General features: G+C 44.2%; 1 long non-coding RNA gene across 1 annotated transcript in view; it reads left to right on the forward strand.

Annotated features, from left to right (window-relative positions):
* The window catches only part of LOC134977357 (uncharacterized), a 66,349-nt gene that overhangs the window by 35,986 nt on the left and 4,466 nt on the right, over window positions 1-25,897 (forward strand). The window contains exon 2 of the long non-coding RNA XR_010190282.1: window positions 22,163-22,316. This is a non-coding gene — a long non-coding RNA (uncharacterized LOC134977357). The remainder of the gene's footprint in view (window positions 1-22,162; window positions 22,317-25,897) is intronic.

Below are 25,897 nucleotides of genomic sequence, written 5' to 3' on the forward strand. Positions count from 1 at the left end.
TGTTGTATATTACATCCGATGTCCGTGTGGAAAATTCTACGTGGGCAAAACGACCAGGCAATTCAAGGAGAGAATAGCCCTGCACCGCTCTGCGATACGAGCAGCATTGGAGAACAAAGGGTCAGAACAACCGGTGGCCAGGCACTTTAAGGAATGTCAACACAGTCTTGCTACCATCAAATATAAGATGATTGATTGGATACCCCCTAACATTAGGGGTGGCAATCGAGGACGCCAGTTGTTGCAGCGGGAGTCCAGATGGATCCATTGCCTGCAGACCGTCCGACCATATGGTCTTAATGAAATTTTGTCCTTTTCCAGCTTTTTAGGATAACCTCATTATGTCATTATAGTATTGATTAACATTAGTCTAGAATATATTTGCAGATGGTATTTTGCAAATCGCTGCATGTATTGTATTACATTATAGATCAGTATTAATTATTATAGATTAGATTTATGACAGCGTTTTGTTATTACTGCATCTAACACATCTGACCTCAGTATACTACAACTGTTTATGTGAATTGTCTACAGTGTGTTATATGCTTTTTAATACAGGGTCTCACTTAATGATCTCTCTCACGGAGGTGTCATGCACTTTTGTTTTTTGTTTTTAGTCATCACCATGGTGATAGCCTGCACATTGCGGCCCCCGCCCCCTAGTGATGCCGGTCCGTAGGCGCTGACGGGAGCCAATGACGTCATCGGTCCACGACGGGTGCGGGAGCGCACAGCCAGCACGAGGTTTGGGTAAGGTATATATGTTTGTTCGTGTTTTTTGTCTGGTTGTCTTGAAAAAAGAAGTAAAATTCTGAAACGTTGACATCACACCAGCTTCAGCTGTCAATTTGTTTATTGTATCCAGTCTCCGAGAGTGCCGTCCTGCTGGCTTGTTTTTTATATATATATATATATATATATATATATATATATATTTATTTATAGCTTGCAGCTCCTTTTCAAATTACGTGAATCATAGGGCTTACAGATGCACGTGAATAAAGCGCACTAGGGTAGAGCAAATCAAATAGTACAAACAATAGAACTTTACTATATTTTTCTGTTTTTTTAACTTGCAGTAGATATATATACATGAGCACAGCGCAATAGGATAAAGAACTGCAATGCAGACAGAAGAAACAAACAAACAATAGCTATATAATTTTTTTTGTATTTTTATCTTGCAGTTTGCAGATCACTGTATGGAATCACAGAGCTTATAAATATACGTGAACACATCGCAATAGGATAAAGTGCTGCAGTGCAACCAGTACAACCAAATAAACAATATATATATATATATATATAATTAGTGATGAGCGGGTTCGGTTCCTCGGAAACCAAACCCCCCCCGAACTTCACCCATTTTACACGGGTCCGAGGCATACTCGGATTCTCCCGTATGGCTCGGTTAATCCGAGCGCGCCCGAACGTCATCATCCCGCTGTCGGATTCTCGCGAGATTCAGATTCTATATAAGCTGCCGCGCGTCGCCGCCATTTTCACTCGTGCATTGGAAATGTTAGGGAGAGGACGTGGCTGGCGTCCTCTCCGTTTTTATTCATTGTTGATGCAAATATTTGTGCTTGCTTTGTATTATTAATATAGCAGGAGTACAGTGCAGAGTTTTGCTGATCAGTGACCACCAGTTTTATCCGTTCTCTGCCTGAAAAAAATGCTCCTTATCCGTTATCTGTGCTCAGTGTGCTGCATATATCTGTGCTCACACTGCTTAATTGTGGGGACTGGGGAGCAGCAGTATTATATAGGAGGAGTACAGTGCAGAGTTTTGCTGACAGTGACCACCAGTATACGTTGTCTGCCTGAAAAACACTCCATATCTGTGCTGCATTGTAGTATATAGTAGGAGTACAGTGCATAATTTTGCTGACCACCAGTATATAATAGGAGTACGGTACAGAAGGCCACTGCTGTACCTACCTCTGTGTCGTCAAGTATACTATCCATCCATACCTGTGGTGCATTTCAGTTTTGCACTGTTTGCTGACCACCAGTATATAATATACAGCATTACGGTACAGTAGGCCACTGCTGTACCTACCTCTGTGTCGTCAAGTATACTATCCATCCATACCTGTGGTGCATTTCAGTTTTGCACAGTTTGCTGACCACTAGTATATAATATATAGCATTACGGTACAGTAGGCCACTGCTGTACCTACCTCTGTGTCGTCAAGTATACTATCCATCCATACCTGTGGTGCATTTCAGTTGTGCGCAGTATATATAGTAGTAGGCCATTGCTATTTATACTGGCATATAATTCCACACATTAAAAAATGGAGAACAAAAATGTGGAGGTTAAAATAGGGAAAGATCAAGATCCACTTCCACCTCGTGCTGAAGCTGCTGCCACTAGTCATGGCCGAGACGATGAAATGCCATCAACGTCGTCTGCCAAGGCTGATGCCCAATGTCATAGTAGAGAGCATGTAAAATCCAAAAAACAAAAGCTCAGTAAAATGACCCAAAAATCTAAATTGAAAGCGTCTGAGGAGAAGCGTAAACTTGCCAATATGCCATTTACGACACGGAGTGGCAAGGAACGGCTGAGGCCCTGGCCTATGTTCATGGCTAGTGGTTCAGCTTCACATGAGGATGGAAGCACTCAACCTCTCGCTAGAAAAATGAAAAGACTTAAGCTGGCAAAAGTACAGCAAAGAACTGTGCGTTCTTCTAAAACACAAATCCCCAAGGAGAGTCCAATTGTGTCGGTTGCGATGCCTGACCTTCCCAACACTGGACGGGAAGAGCTTGCGCCTTCCACCATTTGCACGACCCCTGCAAGTGCTGGAAGGAGCACCCGCAGTCCAGTTCCTGATAGTCAAATTGAAGATGTCACTGTTGAAGTACACCAGGATGAGGATATGGGTGTTGCTGGTGCTGGTGAGGAAATTGACAAGGAGGATTCTGATGGTGAGGTGGTTTGTTTAAGTCAGGCACCCGGGGAGACACCTGTTGTCCGTGGGACGAATATGGCCATTAACATGCCTGGTCAATATACAAAAAAAATCAGCTCTTCGGTGTGGAATTATTTCAACACAAATGCGGACAACAGGTGTCAAGCCGTGTGTTGCCTTTGTCAAGCTGTAATAAGTAGGGGTAAGGACGTTAACCACCTAGGAACATCCTCCCTTATACGTCACCTGGACTGCATTCATCAGAAGTCAGTGACAAGCTCAAACACTTTGGGTGACAGCGGAAGCAGTCCACTGACAACTAAATCCCTTCCTCTTGTAACCAAGCTCCTGCAAACCACACCACCAACTCCCTCAGTGTCAATTTCCTCCTTACACAGGAAAGCCAATAGTCCTGCAGGCCATGTCACTGGCAAGTATGACGAGTCCTCTCCTGCCTGGGATTCCTCCGATGCATCCTTGAGTGTAACGCCTACTGCTGCTGGCGCTGCTGTTGTTGTTGCTGCTGGGAGTCGATCGTCATCCCAGAGGGGAAGTCGGAAGACCACTTGTAGTACTTCCAGTAAGCAATTGACTGTCCAACAGTCCTTTGCGAGGAAGATGAAATATCACAGCAGTCATCCTGCTGCAAAGCGGATAACTGAGGCCTTGGCAGCGTGGGCGGTGAGAAACGTGGTTCCGGTATCCAACGTTAATTCAGAGGCAACTAGAGACTTGATTGAGGTACTGTGTCCCCGGTACCAAATACCATCTAGGTTCCATTTCTCTAGGCAGGCGATACCGAAAATGTACACAGACCTCAGAAAAAGAGTCACCAGTGTCCTAAAAAATGCATTTGTACCCAATGTCCACATAACCACGGACATGTGGACAAGTGGAGCAGGGCAGACTCAGGACTATATGACTGTGACAGCCCACTGGGTAGATGTATTGCCTCCCGCAGCAAGAACAGCAGCGGCGGCACCAGTAGCAGCATCTCGCAAACGCCAACTCGTTCCTAGGCAGGCTACGCTTTGTATCACAGCTTTCCAGAAGAGGCACACAGCTGACAACCTCTTACGGAAACTGAGGAACATCATCGCAGAATGGCTTACCCCAATTGGACTCTCCTGGGGATTTGTGACATCGGACAATGCCAGCAATATTGTGCGTGCATTACATCTGGGCAAATTCCAGCACATCCCATGTTTTGTACATACAATGAATTTGGTGGTGCAGAATTATTTAAAAAACGACAGGGGCGTGCAAGAGATGCTGTCTGTGGCCCGAAGAATTGCGGGACATTTTCGGCATTCAGCCACCGCGTACCGAAGACTGGAGCACCACCAAACATTCCTGAACCTGCCCTGCCATCATCTGAAGCAAGAGGTGGTAACGAGGTGGAATTCAACCCTCTATATGCTTCAGAGGATGGAGGAGCAGCAAAAGGCCATTCAAGCCTATACATCTGCCCACGATATAGGCAAAGGAGGGGGAATGCACCTGACTCAAGCGCAGTGGAGAATGATTTCAACGTTGTGCAAGGTTCTGCAACCCTTTGAACTTGCCACACGTGAAGTCAGTTCAGACACTGCCAGCCTGAGTCAGGTCATTCCCCTCATCAGGCTTTTGCAGAAGAAGCTGGAGACATTGAAGGAGGAGCTAAAACAGAGCGATTCCGCTAGGCATGTGGGACTTGGGGATGAAGCCCTTAATTCGCTTAACCAGGATTCACGGGTGGTCAATCTGTTGAAATCAGAGCACTACATTTTGGCCACCGTGCTCAATCCTAGATTTAAAACCTACGTTGTATCTCTCTTTCCGTCAGACACAAATCTGCAGAGGTTCAAAGACCTGCTGGTGAGAAAATTGTCAAGTCAAGCGGAACGTGACCCGTCAACATCTCCTCCTTCACATTCTCCCGCAACTGGGGGTGCGAGGAAAAGGCTAAGAATTCCGAGCCCACCCGCTGTCGGTGATGCAGGGCAGTCTGGAGCGAGTGCTGACATCAGGTTCGGACTGAAGGACCTGCCAACGATTACTGACATGTCGTCTACTGTCACTGCATATGATTCTCTCACCATTGAAAGAATGGTGGAGGATTATATGAGTGACCGCATCCAAGTAGGCACGTCAGACAGTCCGTACGTATACTTGCAGGAAAAAGAGGCAATTTAAAGGCCCTTGCACAAACTGGCTTTATTCTACCTAAGTTGCCCTCCCTCCAGTGTGTACTCCGAAAGAGTGTTTAGTGCAGCCGCTCACCTTGTCAGCAATCGGCGAACGAGGTTACTTCCAGAAAATGTGGAGAAGATGATGTTCATCAAAATGAATTATAATCAATTCCTCCGTGGAGACATTCACCAGCAGCAATTGCCTCCAGAAAGTACACAGGGACCTGAGATGGTGGATTCCAGTGGGGACGAATTAATAATCTGTGAGGAGGGGGATGTACACAGTGAAAGGGGTGAGGAATCGGAGGATGATGATGAGGTGGACATCTTGCCTCTGTAGAGCCAGTTTGTGCAAGGAGAGATTGATTGCTTCTTTTTTTGGTGGGGGCCCAAACCAACCAGTCATTTCAGTCACAGTCGTGTGGCAGACCCTGTCGCTGAAATGATGGGTTCGTTAAAGTGTGCATGTCCTGTTTATACAACATAAGGGTGGGTGGGAGGGCCCAAGGACAATTCCATCTTGCACCTCCTTTTTTCTTTCATTTTTCTTTGCATCATGTGCTGTTTGGGGACAATTTTTTTGAAGTGCCATCCTGCCTGACACTGCAGTGCCACTCCTAGATGGGCCAGGTGTTTGTGGCGGCCACTTGGGTCGCTTATCTTAGCCATCCAGTGACCTCTGTGGAAATTTTAAGACTAAAAATAATATTGTGAGGTGTGAGGTGTTCAGAATAGACTGAAAATGAGTTTAAATTATGGTTATTGAGGTTAATAATACGATGGGATCAAAATGACCCCTAAATATGATTTAAGCTGTTTTTGAGGTTTTTTTGTAAAAAAACACCCGAATCCAAAACACACCCGAATCCGACAAAAAAATTACAGGGAGGTTTTGCCAAAACGCGTCCGAATCCAAAACACGGCCGCGGAACCGAATCCAAAACCAAAACCCAAAAAATGTCAGGTGCACATCACTAATATATATATATACAATATGGGTGTCTGCAGTATCAGAAGCCACAGTCCACTGACCCCCTCTCCACAGAAACAGGCGGCACTCCACAGATTTGATGTGAAATAGAAATTTATGAAACAAACAGCATGACGAGTCCAACGTTTCAACACTGCGGCGGCTGAAAATGACGTCACCGTTGCTAGGCTACCAGAGAGCATCAACACCCGGCACATCCCGTGACGTCAATTTCAGCCGCCCGATGCCGGAGGCGCCGGCGACTCTCCCGCCTGCCGCACCTGTCTGAATGCACTGACAAGAGAGGGGTATTTAAGGTAAGAACAATGGCCCTCATTCCGAGTTGTTCGCTCGGTATTTTTCATCGCATCGCAGTGAAAATCCGCTTAGTACGCATGCGCAATGTTCGCACTGCGACTGCGCCAAGTAACTTTACTATGAAGAAAGTATTTTTACTCACGGCTTTTTCTGCGCTCCGGCGAACGTAATGTGATTGACAGGAAATGGGTGTTACTGGGCGGAAACACGGCGTTTCAGGGGCGTGTGGCTGAAAACGCTACCGTTTCCGGAAAAAATGCAGGAGTGGCCGGAGAAACGGTGGGAGTGCCTGGGCGAACGCTGGGTGTGTTTGTGACGTCAACCAGGAACGACAAGCACTGAACTGATCGCACAGGCAGAGTAAGTCTGAAGCTACTCTGAAACTGCTAAGTAGTTAGTAATCGCATTATTGCGAATACATCGGTCGCAATTTTAAGAAGCTAAGATTCACTCCCAGTAGGCGGCGGCTTAGCGTGTGTAACTCTGCTAAATTCGCCTTGCGACCGATCAACTCGGAATGAGGGCCAATGTACACTATGTTTGTTTTCACCATGTGTCCTTGACAAAAACACCCGCTGCGGTGTTGAAACGTTGGACTCGTCATGCTGTTTGTTTCATAAATTTCTATTTCACATCAAATCCGTGGAGTGCCGCCTGTTTCTGTGGAGAGGGGGTCAGTGGACTGTGGCTTCTGATACTGCAGATACCCATATTGTACATTAATCCAAGGAGGGCACCCTGGTCTGTATTCATGTGTTTCCGAGTGCCAACTATTCCCATTGTGTGTGTGTGTATGTGTGTATATATATATATAAACAAAGGAATACTCCCCTCAGTCCAGTATGGTACTTGGTGGAAGAAAATAGGCGGCACTCCAAGGTCTTTTTGAATAAACTTGTATTGAAAGATTACAGCATAGTGCAACGTTTCAAGACCATTCCGGTCTTTTCTTCAGGCTGTGCATATTGAACAATGATACAATTGACTTTTTAGTCAATTGTATCATTGTTCAATATGCACAGCCTGACGAAAAGACCGGAATGGTCTTGAAACGTTGCACTATGCTGTAATTTTTCAATACAAGTTTATTCAAAAAGACCTTGGAGTGCCGCCTATTTTCTTCCACCAAGTACCATACTGGACTGAGGGGAGTATTCCTTTGTTTATATGCTGCATGAGGAGGGCACCCGGGCATAACCATTTACTTTTCATCCAGAGTGCCGTATAAAACACATTATATATATATATATATAATACACATTTTTAATGTATTTTGCAGATCACTGCGTGGAATCACAGGGCTTATAGATGCGCTTGAACACAGCACACCAAACAGTGTAATTTACAGCAGAGTATAGTGCAGCATGTCCTTATATACAGTTACTATACTGCACAGCCTCAATTAGTCTGGAGTCTAGATGGACAGAGTATATTATTTATTTATTACCAGTTATTTATATAGCGCACATATTCCGCAGCATTTTACAGAGAATATTTGGCCATTCACATCAGTCCTGGTACCAGTGGAGCGTACAATCTATATTCCCTACCACATGTACATGCACACACATTCACACTAAGGTTAATTTGTAGGGAGCCAATTAAGCTACCAGTATATTTTTGGTTTGTGGGAGGAAACCAGAGTACCTGGAGAAAACCCACACAAGCACAGGGAGAATATACAAAGTCCACACAGTAAGGGCCATGGTGGGAATTGAACCCATGAACTCAATGCTGTGAGGCAGTAATGCTAACCATTACACCATCTGTGTAATGGTTTGCCCCTTTACAGTTTGCTCCTATAGAGTCAGTCATTGTACTGCACAGACACAATTAGCCTGGAGTCTGGATGAACACAGCACAGCAGAGTATAGCCCAGTGTGCTCCTATACAGTCACTATACTGCATAGCCACAATTAATCTGGAGTCTGGATGGACGCAGCACAGCAGAGTATAGCCCAGTGTGCCGCTATATATACAGTCAATCAGTACTGCACAGCCTCAATTTGTCTGGATGGCTACAGCCAGGCCTGGCGCTACCCGCTCAGCGAAGGGATGCAGTGCAGGGAGGCACTGGGACTGAGAGGCTCTGTCCCTGCTCTGCACCCCTTCCCTGCTGCGCCATCCTGCCCTCCTGCTGCTGCTGACAGCTGCTGTGCCTGTCACTGTATGACAGGCTCTGGCAGCGTCGCCGGCAGCATGAAAAGCCTCCTCCCCTCCCCTCACCTGTGTGACAGCGCTGTGTATGGATCAGAGGAGGGGGCAGAGCTACATGGAATGGAAGGGGGCGGGGATAAATGGGACGGAAGGGTGTGGATCTACACTGGACAAAAGGGGCGGAGCTACACAGACCGGGATGCTATACAGAGCGAGACTGGAGAGTAATTACAGTAGCAACCAGCCAGACTTAGGTAAGTGGAGGCAGGGGTGTAGCTAGGGTGGCTCCGGTGAAGCGCGAGCTCCGGGTGAAAAAAAGTTAGAGAGAGCGTGACGCGTCACCACCTTCCCTGCTCACACTGCACTGTGTACTGCTGTATAGACAGCTGCAGAGCTGGAGCAGTGAGGGCACAGAAAATACTGTAGATAGGGAAAAGGGCAGGCCAGAGGCAATACAGCAGAAGGCACTGACCTGCGGCATATACCGGAGCTTTGCCCACCCTCTATATATGTCTCACTGTCTGCTTGTAGCTGTGCAGCAGGGCTACTTCTGTCCTGCAGCACCTGGAGTGCCTTTCTTGCCCAGCTGATACAGCGCCTCTCTCTGTCCTAGCTTCTGCATCATCTCTCTCTTTTCTGGAAGCTGCAGCACATGCCTATTTTAGATACTGCAGCACCTCTTTCTGCCCAGGCTTATGCAGCACCACTCTCTGTCCCATGTATAAGCCGATATACTGTGTTGTAATGTGTATAAGGGGCTCTACTGTGTGGTGCAACTGCAACGTGTATAGTGGGCTCTACTGTGTGGTGTCTTGTGTACAAGGGGCTGTACTATGTAGCCTAACGTATATAAGGGGTACTACTTTATGATGTAAGGTGAATAATGGACACTACTGTGCTGTGTAATGTGAATTGGTATTATTCTGTGGCCATCCCATCACCATGTAGCCAGTGGAGGGGGGCACTAAAACATACCCTTGCTCCAGGCACCATGGCACCTAGCTACACCTCTGAGTGGAGGGTGAGAGAAAAATGTGTGTATGGTGAGTGTGTGTGTATGGTGGGTGCGTGTGTATAAATATATATATATATATATATATATATATGTGTGTGTGTGTGTGTGTGTATGGTGTGTGTGTGTGTGTGTGTGTGTGAGGTGTGTCTGTGTGCGCACGCATTATGGACGCTACTACTGGGGGGCGCATTACATGTAAGGACGCTACTACTGGCAGGGGCATTACGTATAACGACGCTACTACTGGGGGGCATTATGTATAACAATGCTATTACTGGGGGGGCATTACATTTACGGACACTACTACTACTGGGTGGGCATTACGTATAACAACGCTACTACTGGGTGGGGCATTACGTGTAACAATGCTACTACTGGGGGGCATTACATTTACGGACGCTACTTCTTCTGGGGGGGCATTACGTATAATGACGCTACTACTGGGGGTCATTACATGTAAAGACGCTACTACTACTGGGGGAGCATTACGTATAAGGACACTACGACTACAAGCTGGGCATTACGTATAAGGATGCGTCTACTACTGGGGGTGCTCTACGTATAAGGACACTACTACTACTAGGGGGGCATTACGTATAAGGACGCGTCTACTACTGGGGGTGCACCACGTATAAGGATGCTACTACTACTGTGGGTGCATTATGTATAAGGATGCTACTACTAATGGGGGGACATTATGCATAAGGATGCTACTACTACTGGGGTGCATTACATATAAGGACGCTACTACTACGGGTGGGGCATTACGTATAAGTTGAATACTGTGTGGCATAATTTTAAATGGGGGTACTATTGTGTGGCCATGCCCCTTCCTGGCGCGCGCTGACCCTTTGTAGGATATGGGAGGGTGCAAATTTATAGTTTGCAGGGGGGTGCCGAACACCCTAGCACCGGCCCTGGCTACAGCACAGCCTAAACAGCAGAGTGTAGCACAGGAAACAGCAACATTGAGTGGAATGGACGCTGCACCTTACAGTATATGGAATCCAAGTCCCGTGAGAACCCGACGCCGGGAAGATGACGTTTGGATGACTCGATTTGGAATCCAAGTCTGGCAGTACTCGATGTGTAATCTGAACCGCTCAACTCTAATTCATTCTGTTTTGAATTAAATATCTAAATTAGTCTAAAAAAAAGGTCTACATTTTCAGAAATAAATTGTCAATATTCCGATGTGCTGAGTGAAAATCTTTTGAAGAAACAGCAAATAACACATTTTATGGAGGATATGTATGGAATGAAGCATTTAAGTAATTTCCATTATTTCTGTTAAAATACTGTATGTAAACAAATACAGTTATTTCACAGTAAGAGTAGTTAGACTGGATTTCTTTAATAAGAAATGTAGTAATGGAAAAATCACTGGAGAGTTAAAAAATTGATTAGATGTCTTCCTTACATTGAATAATATCAATAGTTATAAACAGCAAATGGAACAACTCAGGAGATCCAGGGAATTTAATGTTATTGTTATATTTGGATTAAGGAAAGATTTACTTACACATCTGTGAAGTTAAACTGGATGAAAGTATCTTTCAATCTCACTAAGTTACTATGCATTTATAGCATGTATGGTATGCTACATTTTAATAATTTATTAGTTAGTTTAAGTGAATTAATCATTTTTTCTGCATGTATCATATGATCAGGGCCGCTGCTAGGGTGTTTGGCACCTCCCTGCAAACTATAAATTTGCTCCCTCTCTCCAATACTTAATAAAGGGAAAGCACGCACCAAAGGCACATGTGGTCTCACAAGGAAGGGGCATGCCCACACAATTGTACCCCCAATTCATACTTCGTCATACAGTAGCACAATGTTATTTACATTACATCACACGCAGTGTTCCCGATTCACATTATACCACATAGTAGTGTCCCTTAGTCACTTTACGACCTACAGTAGTGCCCCTTATTCACGGCTTAAAGTGAACCTGGAGAATTGGCGGAAATACATATTTGTGCCCTAACCCCCATTCTGTCTAAAGGAACAGTGCGTGCCGAAGCTGCAAAAAAGGAGTCACCTGGAAGGGGCATGACCACACAATAGTAACCCCAATTAAAATTACACCACACAGTAGCACAATATTATTGTCATTATACCGCATGTAGTGCCCCTATTTCATATTACGTCACATAGTATTGCCCCATATTTGCATTATGCTACACCGTAGTGCCCCATATACACAATCCCCATGATAGCAGGCCTCTTATACACACAATAATGCCCACAGTAGCAGTGCCACTTATACACACAATAATGCTCACAGTAGCAGTGCTTCTTATGCACACAATAATGCCCACTGTAGCAGTGCCTCTTATACACCCAATAATGCCCACAGTATCAGTGCCTCTTATACACACAATAATGGCCACAGTATCAGTGCCACGTATACACACAATAATACCCACAGGAGCAGTGCTTCTTATACACACAATAATGCCCACAGTATCAGTGCCATGTATACACACAATTATGCCCACAGAAGCAGTGCTTCTTATACACACAATAATGCCCACAGATTCAGTGCCACGTATACACACAATAATGCCCACAGCATCAGTGCTTCTTATGCACACAATAATGCCCACAGTAGCAGTTCTTCTTATACACACAATAATGCCCACAGTATCAGTGCTTCTTATGCACACAATAATGCCCACAGTATCAGTGCTTCTTATGCACACAATAATGCCCTCAGTAGCAGTGCCTCTTATACACACAATAATGCCCTCAGTAGCAGTGCCTCTTATACACACAATAATGCCCACAGTATCAGTACCATGTATACACACAATATTGCCCACAGTAGCAGTGCCTCTTATACACACAATATTGCCCACAGTAGCAGTGCCTCTTATACACACAATAATGCCCACAGTATCAGTGCCACATATACACACAATAATGCCCGCAGTAGCAGTGCTTCTTTTACACACAATATTGCCCACAGTAGCAGTGCCTCTTATACACACAATAATGCCCACAGTATCAGTGCCACATATACACACAATAATACCCACAGTGGCCCTCATTCCGAGTTGTTAACTCGCTAGCTGCTTTTAGCAGCATTGCACACGCTAGACCGCCGCCCTCTGGCAGTGTATCTTAGCTTAGCAGAAGTGCGAACGAAAGATTAGCAGAATTGCTACTAAATATTTTCTTGCAGTTTCCGAGTAGCTCCAGACCTACTCCTAGATTGCGATCAGCTCGGTCCGTTTAGTTCCTGGTTTGACGTCACAAACATGCCCTGCGTTCGGCCAGCCACTCCACCGTTTCTCCAGACACTCCTGCGTTTTTCCCTGGCATGCCTGCGTTTTTTAGCACACTCCCGGAAAACACTCAGTTACCACCCAAAAATGCCCCTTTCCTGTCAATCACTCACCAGTCAGCAGTGCGACTGAAAAGCGCCGCAGGATCAACAGCAAAACTGCTAATTTTTTAGTTAAATAACTAAGCGCATGTACGCTGCGTACAATGCGCATTTAGCAACAAATCACAGCATAGTGAAAATCGGCAACGAGCGAACAACTCGGAATGACCACCAGTATCCGTGCCACGTATACACATAATAATGCTCACGGTAGGAGTGCCGCTTATACACACAATAATGTCCACGGTAGCAGTGCCGCTTATAGACACAATAATGCCCAACGTATCTGTGACACTTATACACATGCTCACAGTATCAGTGCCACTTATAGATATACTAATTGCCCCTTCCCCACGTGTGTGTAATATATGCAATATATAGCTCTGGTAAAAAAATACAAATTGGAAGCACACAATTGCAGCAGGAGCATTCAATACAGTAGAAAACAAAGTTTTCAAAGAGTTAAACTCACTTTTGGCAAAGTCTGCCTGCCCTGACCACACTCAAGCTCCTGCATCAGCATGTAAAGGGGGAGGGCTTAAAAACCAAAGTGCAGGGAGAATGAGAACAGCTGCATGTCATAATTCACAAGCAGCCAGGAACAGAAAGTGAAAGAAGAGAGTCTGTGCAGACTAATGACAAAGTGAAAACCCTCCTGCGTGCTCTGCTGGTAAGGGGAGGGAGGGACTCGGGAGAGAAGATCAGCTGGTGGACTGGACTAGAGCCTCGTCCTGCCGGCACCACTGCGGCACTGCCTATACATTGTGACAGGCGCTGTGGCAGCTGGCAGCAACAGCACACAGCAGCAGAGTCTCAGAGCAGGGCGCCTACCTGCTTTGCAGACTCTGCTGAGCGGGTTGCGCCGGCTCTGAGTATGATAACATTTAAGAAGTGTACATGAATGAACATTAAAGCCAAAAAATAAGTAAGGCTAGCAGAACTATTTGTACCTTTTAAGAAGGCGGCACCTGCTAGTAAGCACCGTTACATTGGAGTGTAATACAACCCAGCTGGGCTTAATAGTGATTGTGTATGAGGATCAGATGTACAGCTTCTCCTGTTGGGAATGGACATCCATTTTTAACAAACAAATCAAGTGTACTCACTCTGACTTTAGGTGCTACTGGGAAATTTCTTTCAAAACAAAATAATAGTTTAACATAAAATGTATCTGTTTGTTTTATCTGGGGACCAATTATATGGCAAGGATTTACTTGATATACAGTATATCATTGATAAAATAAAGACAGTCACTTGGAGGTCCATGTGTATTATTTATGTGTATACATATTAGAGATGAGCGGGTTCGGTCCCCCGAACTTCACGTGGTTTACACGGGTCCGAGGCAGCCTCGGTTCTTCCCGCCTGACTCTGAAAACCCGAATGGGGGAAAACGTCATCATCCCGCTGTCGGATTTTAGCGAGATTCGGATTCCATATAAAGAGCCGCACGTCGCCGCCATTTTCACTCGTCGAGAGAGCGAGAGGACGTGGCTATGTTCTCTGCATGGAAAGCTCAATATCAGTGCTCAGTATCTGTGCTGCATTGTGGTGACCAGTATACTACAGTACAATAGTCCAGTGCTGCATCTCGCTGCTCAGTGTCAGTTCTAGTATCCTCATCAGTGCTCAGGATCAGTGCTCATTGTCTTGCTGCTGCATTGTGGTGACCAGTATACTACAGTACAATAGTCCAGTGCTGTTCTTGCTGCCCAGTCAGTTCTAGTATCCTCATCAGTGCTCAGGATCAGTGCTCATTGTCTTGCTGCTGCATTGTGGTGACCAGTATACTACAGTACAATAGTCCAGTGCTGTTCTCGCTGCCCATTGTCAGTTCTAGTATCCTCATCAGTGCTCAGTATCACTACTCGTCTTGTGCTGCATTGTGGTGACCAGTATACTACAGTACAATAGTCCAGTGCTGTTCTCTCTGCCCAGTATCAGTTCTAGTATCCTCATCAGTGCTCAGTATCACTATTCATTGTCTTGTGCTGCATTGTGGTGACCAGTATACTACAGTACAATAGTCCAGTGCTGTTCTCGCTGCCCATTGTCAGTTCTAGTATCCTCATCAGTGCTCAGTATCACTACTCGTCTTGTGCTGCATTGTGGTGACCAGTATACTACAGTACAATAGTCCAGTGCTGTTCTCTCTGCCCAGTATCAGTTCTAGTATCCTCATCAGTGCTCAGTATCACTATTCATTGTCTTGTGCTGCATTGTGGTGACCAGTATACTACAGTACAATAGTCCAGTGCTGTTCTCGCTGCCCAGCGTCAGTTCTAGTATCCTCATCAGTGCTCAGTATCACTACTCATTGTCTTGTGCTGCATTGTGGTGACCAGTATACCACAGTACAATAGTTCAGTGCTGTTCTCGCTGCCCAGTATCAGTTCTAGTATCCTCATCGGTGCTCAGTATCACTGCTCATTGTCTTGTGCTGCATTATGTGGTGCTCGGTATACTACAGTACATTACTAATAGTCCAGTGTCTTGTGCTGCATCTTGCTGTGGTAGTGTCCTGTCACTGTGCATAGGTCATCGTCATTCTAGTCACAGTGGTATCTGGGGGGTGACAATTCCAGAGGGCTTTTGTGCTGCTCACTAATACTAATACAGTTTCTTGTGCTGCATCGTGCTGCTCAGTGTCAGTTCTCCATAGTATCATCAGTGCTCAGTAAAATCAGTGCTCAGTAAAATCAGTGCTCGGTAAAATGAGTGATCAGTATAATCAGTGATCAGTATAATCAGTGCTCAGTAAAATGAGTGATCAGTATAATCAGTGATCAGTATAATCAGTGCTCAGTAAAATGAGTGATCAGTATAATCAGTGATCAGTAAAGGCAGTGCTCAGTAAAATGAGTGATCAGTATATTCAGTGCTCAGTATAATCAGTGCTCAGTATAATCAGTGCTCACTATAATCAGTGCTCAGTAAAATTAGTGATCAGAATAATCAGTGCTCAGTATAATAAGTGCACTATTAGGCGTGCACCCGTTATCCGCCATTAGTGCAGTGGGATTTAGACAATTGATGAAGTTATTGTGTCCCCGGTACCAAATCCCATCTAGATTCCACTTCACTAGGCAGGCAATAGCAAGATTTTGCCAATTAATTACAGTGATTTGGACGTAGCATTACAGTGATTTTACCAATTAATATCAGTGATTTATAAATATTAGTGATCTTGCCAAATAATTCCAGTGATTTGGACGTATAATTCCAGTTGGAATTGTTTGGTTCACTTGGCTTAGTCATACAGCTACCTCATTGCACCTCTACAACATTTTTGCATGAGGTGCTGTTTGGGGCCTAGTTTTTGAAAAGTGCCATCCTGTGTGACACTGCCGTATGAGTCCAGGGGTACTGCCGTATAAGTCCACCAATTACATATTTTTTTTAAAGTGACTGGAGATTGCTGGAGATGCTGTCAGTGGACCGAACAATTGCGGCTCACTCTTGACATTGTGCTGACCACTTGGGTCGCCTAGCTTAGTCATCCAGTGACCTTGGTGCAACCTTTTGGCCTAAAAACAATATTGTGAGGTGTGAGGTGTTCAGAATAGACTGGAAATGAGTGGAAATTATGGTTATTGAGGTTAATAATATTATAGGATCAAAAAACACCCGAATCCAAAACGCACCCGAATCCGACAAAAATTCTTAAGGGAGGTTTTGCCAAAACGCGTCTGAATCCAAAACACGACCGCGGAACCGAATCCAAAACCAAAACACAAAACACAAAAAATGCCCGCTGCACATCTCTAATTTATTTGTATATTTATAATTGAAAATTTTTATCCCTCCTTTTACTTTATTTTTTTTTACATATTCTTCAAATGTACTGTAAATGATACTGTCCTTGTAGCACAATATTTAACTTTCTAGAGTAGATCTGAATGAGCTATAGAGACAGCCCTACCTGTGGTGTGAAATTAGACAGGCTACCAATTGACCTGCTGTCCTTTCTCTGCTCTTTGTTTTTGTTTTGTCACCTACAGTACAGACATTATCTTGTTTTGGCAGAAGATTCCCAGTAGAGCCTGGAAAAAACTAAGAGCAGTCAAATGGTTTGTTAAGGCACCTGGTGTCATTGTGATGGTGGAATACACAACCCCTGGAGGTTATTACTCAAAATGCCTACACCAATCATGCATTATTCTTTCTGTGTCTTTGTCTGTGTGGTTTATCTTTTGATGTAATACTTAAATCTTCTGTATTATGTGCATTGTGTGAGTTCTAGTTGGCGCAGCGGATGGCTGCCTCGGTGCTGCTCTGCCAAGCAGTCTTAGTTTTTAGTCATAAATGTATAATATGTCTACTGTACAGTTGCATATGTGCAGTATGAACTCATGTGTAATGTATGCTACGTTTTTTCCTCCATGTTGCTGCTTGGCGATGCATTGTACCACAAAGAATTCCTAGTGTACGTGAGTACACCTGGCCAATAAAGCTGATTCTGATTCTGATTCTGAAATTGTCCAGAATTCTTGGCTGCAATGGGACCTATTTTTTAAAACTATACTATAAAATTGAAAAGATGACAAAAAGCCAAAAATTGGTGCATGATCTTTTGCACAAACTTGCATAAACTAGTGAGGGAGATGCATTAAGCCTGGGGAAGTGATAAAGCAGTGATAAGTGCAAGGTGATAAGCACCAGCCAATCAGCTCCAATATGTAAATTGACAATTAGGAGCTGATTGGCTGGTGCGTTATCACCTTCCACATATCACTGCTTTATCATTGCTTTATCACCTCTCCAGGTTTAATACATCTGCCCTGTGAAATCCTATACAGGTTGAGTATCCCATATCCAAATATTCCGAAATACGAAATATTCCGAAATACGGACTTTTTTAAGTGAGAGTGAGATAGTGAAACCTTTGTTTTTTGATGGCTCAATGTACACAAACTTTGTTTAATACACAAAATTATTAAAAATATTGTATTACATGACCTTCAGGCTGTGTGTATAAGGTGTATATGAAACATAAATGAATTGTGTGAATGTAGACACACTTTGTTTAATGCACAAAGTTATTAAAAATATTGGCTAAAATGACCTTCAGGCTGTGTGTATAAGCTGTATATGAAACATAAATGCATTCTGTGCTTAGACTTAGGTCCCATCACCATGATATCTCATTATGGTATGCAATTATTCCAAAATACGGAAAAATCCGATATCCAAAATACCTCTGGTCCCAAGCATTTTGGATAAGGGATACTCAACCTGTACTATCTTATATACAGGAAAGAGAAAAAAAACATTTAAATGCATAAAGGCTTCGATTATGTTAATATGAGTGTTTATTAAAATAGAATGCTAGAATGTCTTTATAACAATATTTATGTTTGAGTTAAATGTTGTTATTCTAAACCTCAACATATAGATATTTTCTGCATAAAATTACTATGTTTAAAGCTGGATCAGTGCTGCAAGTATGGCGGTATGGCTCAGTACAGCGTACCCGTAAGAAATTCCCAGCTGGTACGCCATACCGCCGGGCTGCCACCTTGCAGACACTCGGGTGTTGGAGAGAGGAGAGAGCAGCATATGCTTATCCTCTCCTGCCCGAGTCCCCTGAGTCTGGCAGCGGCGGCGTGCACTGAAATGCCAGTTCGTGAGCCAATCAGGAGCCGCCACTGCTGGGCTGCGAGCCCTGATTGGCTCGTGGACCGGAGCCAGATCTAACATACAGGATGCTGCTGCCACAGGAGGACACAGAAACCATACTGAGGGCAGGAGAGGGGCAGGTGGGGCGCGTGCTGCGCTCTCCTCTTCCCAGCAGCAGTAGCAGCAGCAGCAGAAGACAGTGCCAGCCCCAGGCAGCAGCAACAATGGTGAGTTGCACTGCTGGGGCATATCTGGCACTGTGGGGGCATATCTACCACTGTGGGAGCATGTGTATCTGGCATGTGGGGGCATATCTAGCACTGTGGGGGCATGTGTATCTGGCACTGTGGGGGCATATCTGGCACTGTGGGGGCATATCTGGCACTGCGGGAGCATATCTGGCACTGCGGGAGCATATCTGGCACTGCGGGAGCATATCTGGCACTCTGGAGGCATATCTGGCACTGAGGGCATGTGTATCTGACACTGTGGGGGCATATCTGGCACTGTGGAGGTATATCTGGCACTCTGGGGCCATGTGTATCTGGCAAAGTGGGGGCATATGTGGAGTGTTTGGGCATATCTACCACTGTGGGAGCATATCTGGCACTGTGGGGGCATATGTGTATCTGGTACTGTGGGGACATATCTGGCACTGTGGAGGCATATCTGGCACTTTGGGGGCATATGTGTATCTGGCACTGTTTGGGCATATCTGGCATATGTGTATCTGGCACCGTGGGGCATTTGTGCATCTGGCACCATGGGCATTTGTGCATCAGGCACTGTAGGAGCATATCTGGCACAGTAGGGGCATATGTGTATCTGGCACTAATGGGGTCATGTGTGTATCTGGCCCCCCTATATGTTTATCATGCCCCCATTTTCATTGGCTATGCCCCATGTAACATTTGGCCACACCCATTTTTTTGGCGCACGAGCCTTTGGCACATGCACACAGTACCTCTAAGACATTTTTCTACTTGCACCACTGGGCTGGATATACACCGTTAGGATTTTACGGAGGACTTGCTGGTGCGTGAACAGAGTGACCGATCCTGGTAAGCATTTACACTCGGACGCCCAACGTGTTGGACTCACGTCACAGCTGGGCGGGCATTTAAATTTTCCTGCCCAACTGTGACATCAGCCCCTGCACCAAGTGTACAGGCGGTCGGCAGACTGCCCATACACACTGCCAGATGCACCAATATATGACTGAAGATATATCGGCCAGTCAATGCAATATGTCTATGAATGACGTCGTTTGCAGACATATCTTTTGTATACAACTGCCAACCCGCTAATGATATATTGACCATTTGCTTGAATGGGAGATATATCGCCTAGTGCACAGGTTCTCAAACTCGGTCCTCAGGACCCCACACGGTGCATGTTTTACAGGTCTCCCCATAGAATCGCAAGTGAAATAATTAGCTCTACCTGTGGACCTTTTAAAATGTGTCAGTGAGTAATTAATTCACCTGTGAACCTGCTGGGTTACCTGCAAAACATGCACCGTGTGGGGTCCTGAGGTCCGAGTTTGAGAACCTGTGGCCCTAGTGTATACCAAGCTTAAAACATTAAGATCTACTGTACTTATCAAAGGGAAAAAGCCTAAACTTGTTGAACATTTTAGTTTGTTACTGGCAAAAGGGTTTATTTTCACTGTCCACGACCCTCAAAGCTTTTGAATGGGGAAGTATATTTATCATATATGGTGGCAGTATTTTGTACTTGTACAAAGGATAAAGCCCTAATACACGACTAGCAGTATCATAAATGGTTATATTTTAAACAAAACTATTTCAAGACGAGCATGTAAACAAGTGGAATATATTTAATTAAATGTATTTAAAATTAAAAATAAATACATATAGCATTTACTGTATGTACATACAGTGATCATTTATTCAGGCTAATACTGGTATACAGTACATGGGTGGGGGGGATGGAAATGAATGAGGCAGGGAAAAATGGAGAGAGAGAGAGAGAGAGAAAAAAAAAGCATGCATTTTTTTTTTTAAATTACCATTTAAAATGGTGCAGGGAGCACTCTCCCTTGTGTGGTGTGAATGAAGGTATGTATTACAAATGGAATCCAATTATTGGTGGTAACAAGTGGGAGTTCCTGGTTGTAAAGGTGAGTCTTAAGCTGTGTACACACAGTGAGATTTATCCTTTTGATTTTGTCTATATAGTCAAAATCGCAAGGAAAGCTGGTGTAAATCACACTGTGTTAGCCAGCAGCGATACCGATGCGCACTCCCACGGGTTCGGTATTGCAGGAAAGATAGACTGTGATCTTGACTATATACTGTACTATATCTAGTACAAAGTATAGTCACAACTGGCACTTAGTCAAAATCGTACATAGTAAAAATCGAAAGTACAGATAGTCAAAATCGGTGATACTGGGCTCTGGAGGAGTTCAAGGGAAATTGCATAGTCAAAATTGAAGATATGTAATATCTCACCATGTGTATGCACCTTTTAGCTCACACAGGGGCAGATGTATTAACCTGGAGAAGGCATAAGGAAGTGATAAACCAGTGATATGTGCAAGGTGATAAAGGCACCAGCCAATCAGCTCCAATATGTAAATTAACAGTTAGAATCGGATTGGCTGCTGCCTTTATCACCCTGCACATATCACTGCTTTATCACTTCCTTATGCCTTCTCCAGGTTAATACATCTGCCCATTAGTCCTTTAGCAAATACCTTAGAATCCAAGGAAAAGGGGGTTTTGCCGGCAAAATACGAGTGCTGTTATCTGTGGGTACGCAATGGCCCCACATCAAGTAGGGAGTAGAGAGAGAAACTGGTAAAAAAAAATACTATTACATTTACACATTTTTTTTATTCTAAAACTTTTTCAAATTAATGTGGCAATTGCACAGCCCCCAGTAAAAAATATTATTTTCTGTGAAGAAAATAATGTTTGCCATAATATCCATTATGATGAAAAAATATACGCAAAAATAGTGAAAAGACATTAACATGTTCACATCTCTTATTTTATTATATTAAAATTTTAATATCATTGACAGCTGGGGAATTTCACATTTTCAGAGATGGCTCCTAATTAAAGCTGATGATGTGTAAAACTTTTTACCACCTAAAGAGGTGCAAAGTGTTTTCATAATGGAAACAGATTTTGTCCCATTAGTGTCTTTTTGATTAAAACATATAACACATAAAAATATAACACATAAGAATATGACAATTATTTTAAGGTAGCTGATCGATTTGGCTGCTTTGTAGGCTATAAAATGAACCTTAAAAATTAAATAAAAAATATGTGGTTATCTGGAAAAAGACATATAATGTTCTGCAAGAACATTTCAATAACAGTTTGCAATAGTCAGGGATTGTAAAGATAAAAATTCTTCAGTTAATATGAATTGTTTTTTTGTAAGGATTTGTCTTCTGTGGCATTTATCAACCACATAAACGGGTCGAATAATATCAAAGTTTATTGAATGTTGAGGGCATGCAAGGTTTTCTGTTAGCATGTACTGTATATCCCTTATGGTATCCAATGAGCAAGCAAACAATTTACCTTGACGTGAAATATATATCCTTTTTTGTAGAATGATGCAGTGTGTCGTGACGTCACAACACAATCTCGTCTTTCCGCAAAACTCTGCCCCCCGAGCTGAGTACTCAGGAGGAGGGGAAGCCAAGCCGGCCGGCGCCGCAAAGAGGAGGGAGAGGCGGTGAAGAGCGGGAAGAACCGCTTCAACCGTAAGTCAGCCTCTCCCTCTTTCTCCCCCCCCCCTTTGCCACCTGCCATCATGTGTAAAATGGGACACCTGCCTGCCATACTGTGTAAAATGGGGACACCTGCCTGCCATAATGTGTAAAATGGGGACACTCGCCTGCCGTACTGTGCAAAAGGGGAACACTCGCCTGCCGTACTGTGTAAAATAGGGACATGTGCCTGCCGTATTGTGTAAAATGGGGACTCTTGCCTGCCGTACTGTGTAAAATGGCGACACGTGCCTGCCGTATTGTGTAAAATGGGGACACTTGCCTGCCGTACTGTGTAAAACAGGGACATGTGCCTGCCGTTTTGTGTAAAATGGAGACTCTTGCCTGCCGTACTGTGAAAAATGGTGACACGTGCCTGCCGTACTGTGTAAAATGGGGACTCTTCCCTGCCGTACTGTGTAAAATGGGGACCCTTGCCTGCCGTACTGTGTAAAATGGGGACACGTGCCTGCCGTATTGTGTAAAATGGGGACACGTGCCTGCTGTACTGTGTAAAATGGGGACGCTTGCCTGTCGTATTGTGTAAAATGGGGACGCTTGCCTGCCGTATTGTGTAAAATGGGGACTCTTGCCTGCCGTATAGTGTAAAATGGGGACTCTTGTCTGCCGAATTGTGTGAAATGGGGACACCTGCCTGCCGTATTGTGTAAAATGGGGACACCTGCCTGCCGTATTGTGTAAAATGGGGACTCTTGCCTGCCGTATTGTGGAAAATGGCGACACTTGCCTGCCGTATTGTGTAAAATGGGGACTCTTGCCTGCCGTATTGTGGAAAATGGCGACACTTGCCTGCCGTAATGTGGAAAATGGCGACACTTGCCTGCCGTAATGTGGAAAATGGCGACTCTTGCCTGCCGTAATGTGGAAAATTGGGACTCTGGCCTGCCGTAACGTGTAAAATGTGGATTTAATGTATCAAAGGCATTGCGGTGTATGGCATAATATATATTTTTTATTTTTTTCCTGTGCTTTTTCCTATGCTCGCCGTGATCTGTTGGTGCAAGGTCAAAAACTGGGGTGTAAGGTAGTCGTTTCAGATGAAGCCACGCCCATTTTACAGAGACCACGTCCATTTTATCAAGACCACGCCCCCTTTGCCGGGAGCATGGGGGCACTTGCCTGCCGTACTGTGTAAAATGGGGACATGTGCCTGCCGTATTGTGTAAAATGGAGACTCTTGCCTGCCGTACTGTGTAAAATGGTGACACGTGCCTGCCGTACTGTGTAAAATGGGGACTCTTCCCTGCCGTACTGTGTAAAATGGGGACCCTTGCCTGCCGTACTGTGTAAAATGGGGACATGTGCCTGCCGTATTGTGTAAAATGGGGACACGTGCCTGCTGTACTGTGTAAAATGGGGACACTTGCCTGCCGTATTGTGTAAAATGGGGACGCTTGCCTGCCATATTGTGTAAAATGGGGACGCTTGCCTGCCGTATTGTGTAAAATGGGGACTCTTGCCTGCCGTAATATGGAAAATGGCGACACTTGCCTGCCGTATTGTGGAAAATGGAGACTCTTGCCTGCCATACTGTTTAAAATGGTGACACGTGCCTGCCGTACTGTGTAAAATGGGGACTCTTCCCTGCCGTACTGTGTAAAATGGGGACTCTTGCCTGCCGTACTGTGTAAAATGGGGACACGTGCCTGCCGTATTGTGTAAAATGGGGACGCTTGCCTGCCATATTGTGTAAAATGGGGACTCTTGCCTGCCGTATAGTGTAAAATGGGGACTCTTGTCTGCCGAATTGTGTAAAATGGGGACACCTTCCTGCCGTATTGTGTAAAATGGGGACACCTGCCTGCCGTATTGTGTAAAATGGGGACACTTGCCTGCCGTATTGTGGAAAATGGGGACTCTTGCCTGCCGTAATGTGGAAAATGGGTACTCTGGCCTGCCGTAACGTGTAAAATGTGGATTTAATGTATCAAAGGCATTACGGTGTATGGCATAATATATATTTTTTATTTTTTTCCTGTGCTCGCCGTGATCTGTTGGTGCAAGGTCAAAAACTGGGGTGTAAGGTAGTCGTTTCAGATGAGGCCACGCCCATTTTACAGAGACCACATACATTTTATCAAGGCCACGCCCCCTTTGCCGGGAGCGCGCGCGCCTTTGGTGCTCGCATACCTTTTGCTTTTTATATCTATGGGGGGACGCATTTTTTTGTAATGCCAATGGGGGGGGGCGCATTTTTAAATCTCGTACTGGGAGCCAAATTGGCTAGAAACAGCCCTGACCCTTACACTGCATATGCTCACAAGATTAATGTATTTAATTGATACATGCACATTTTTTGCTTATGGCTATTCATCTAGAATGATTGAATTACAGGTTGAGTATCCCATATCCAAATATTCCGAAATACAGAATTTTTTGAGTGAGACTGAGATAGTGAAACCTTTGTTTTCTGGTGGCTCAATGTACACAAACTTTGTTTAATACACAGAGCTATTACAAATATTGTATTAAATGACCTTCAGGCAGTGTGTATAAGGTGTATATGAAACATAAATGAATTGTGTGAATGTACACACACTTTGTTTAATGCACAAATGTATTAAAAATATTGTATTAATGACCTTGAGGCTGTGTGTATAATGTGTATATGAAACATAAATGCATTTTGTGCTTAGACTTAGGTCCCACCGCCATGATATCTCATTATGGTATGCAATTATTCCAAAATACGGAAAAATCCGATATCCAAAATACTTCTGGTCGCAAGCATTTTGGATAAGGGATACTCAACCTGTATATAGTAATTAATTATTGCATTGATCTGCCCAAGAGAGAAGCTTGAATATTAAGCCAAATAACAAAAGCATTACCTATAATTTTGGAATATCACTGTGTACTGTACAATATTACAAGTAAGCTAATACTATATTATATAGTAAGAATCATTCAGTAGTAACAGTATGTAGAATTGAAGGATCATGGTTCCCTTCATATAATTCTGAATGGGTGCTATTTTTATATACATATCTTTAGATACTGTATGGTAAGATGTCGACTCAATCAGTTTCAGCAAACTACACATTATTTTACAACGGTAGTGTCCAAGTCTGATACCTAAACTCAGTTGTACCATCTACTTATACAGTATACTGGCATGTATTTGATAAATATTTAAAAGTTCTTATCCAGAAGTACTTATCCATCATGCAATACCATTAGACAGAGGCAGATTTGGGGATCAGGCTGCCCCTAGGCACATTAATGGCTGCTGACCACCCCCCAATCACATAATTGCCCCCTTCATTTCGGGGGCCAGTCCATATGCCTTCAGACAATCAAAGCAGCCCCAGCCTCACCTTAATACCAACTTCTGGGCCCCACTTTGCTGCCCATTGTCCCATTCCCATCATTTGCTTAAACAAAATATAAAAAAAAAGTTGTAATGACAAAAAAAAAAAAGAATCACCTGGCCTGATCAGCCTGGTGTGCTGCCTCCCAGCAAGGGGCCTCACGTGCATAGTGGGAAATTCACCACTGCCATCAGGGAGGCACCTAATTGGCTCCAAATTTATTATGCAGCAGGAAAATGACCC

Source organism: Pseudophryne corroboree, chromosome 1 (assembly GCF_028390025.1).
Source record: "Pseudophryne corroboree isolate aPseCor3 chromosome 1, aPseCor3.hap2, whole genome shotgun sequence".
In the NCBI taxonomy this organism is placed as follows: domain Eukaryota; kingdom Metazoa; phylum Chordata; class Amphibia; order Anura; family Myobatrachidae; genus Pseudophryne; species Pseudophryne corroboree.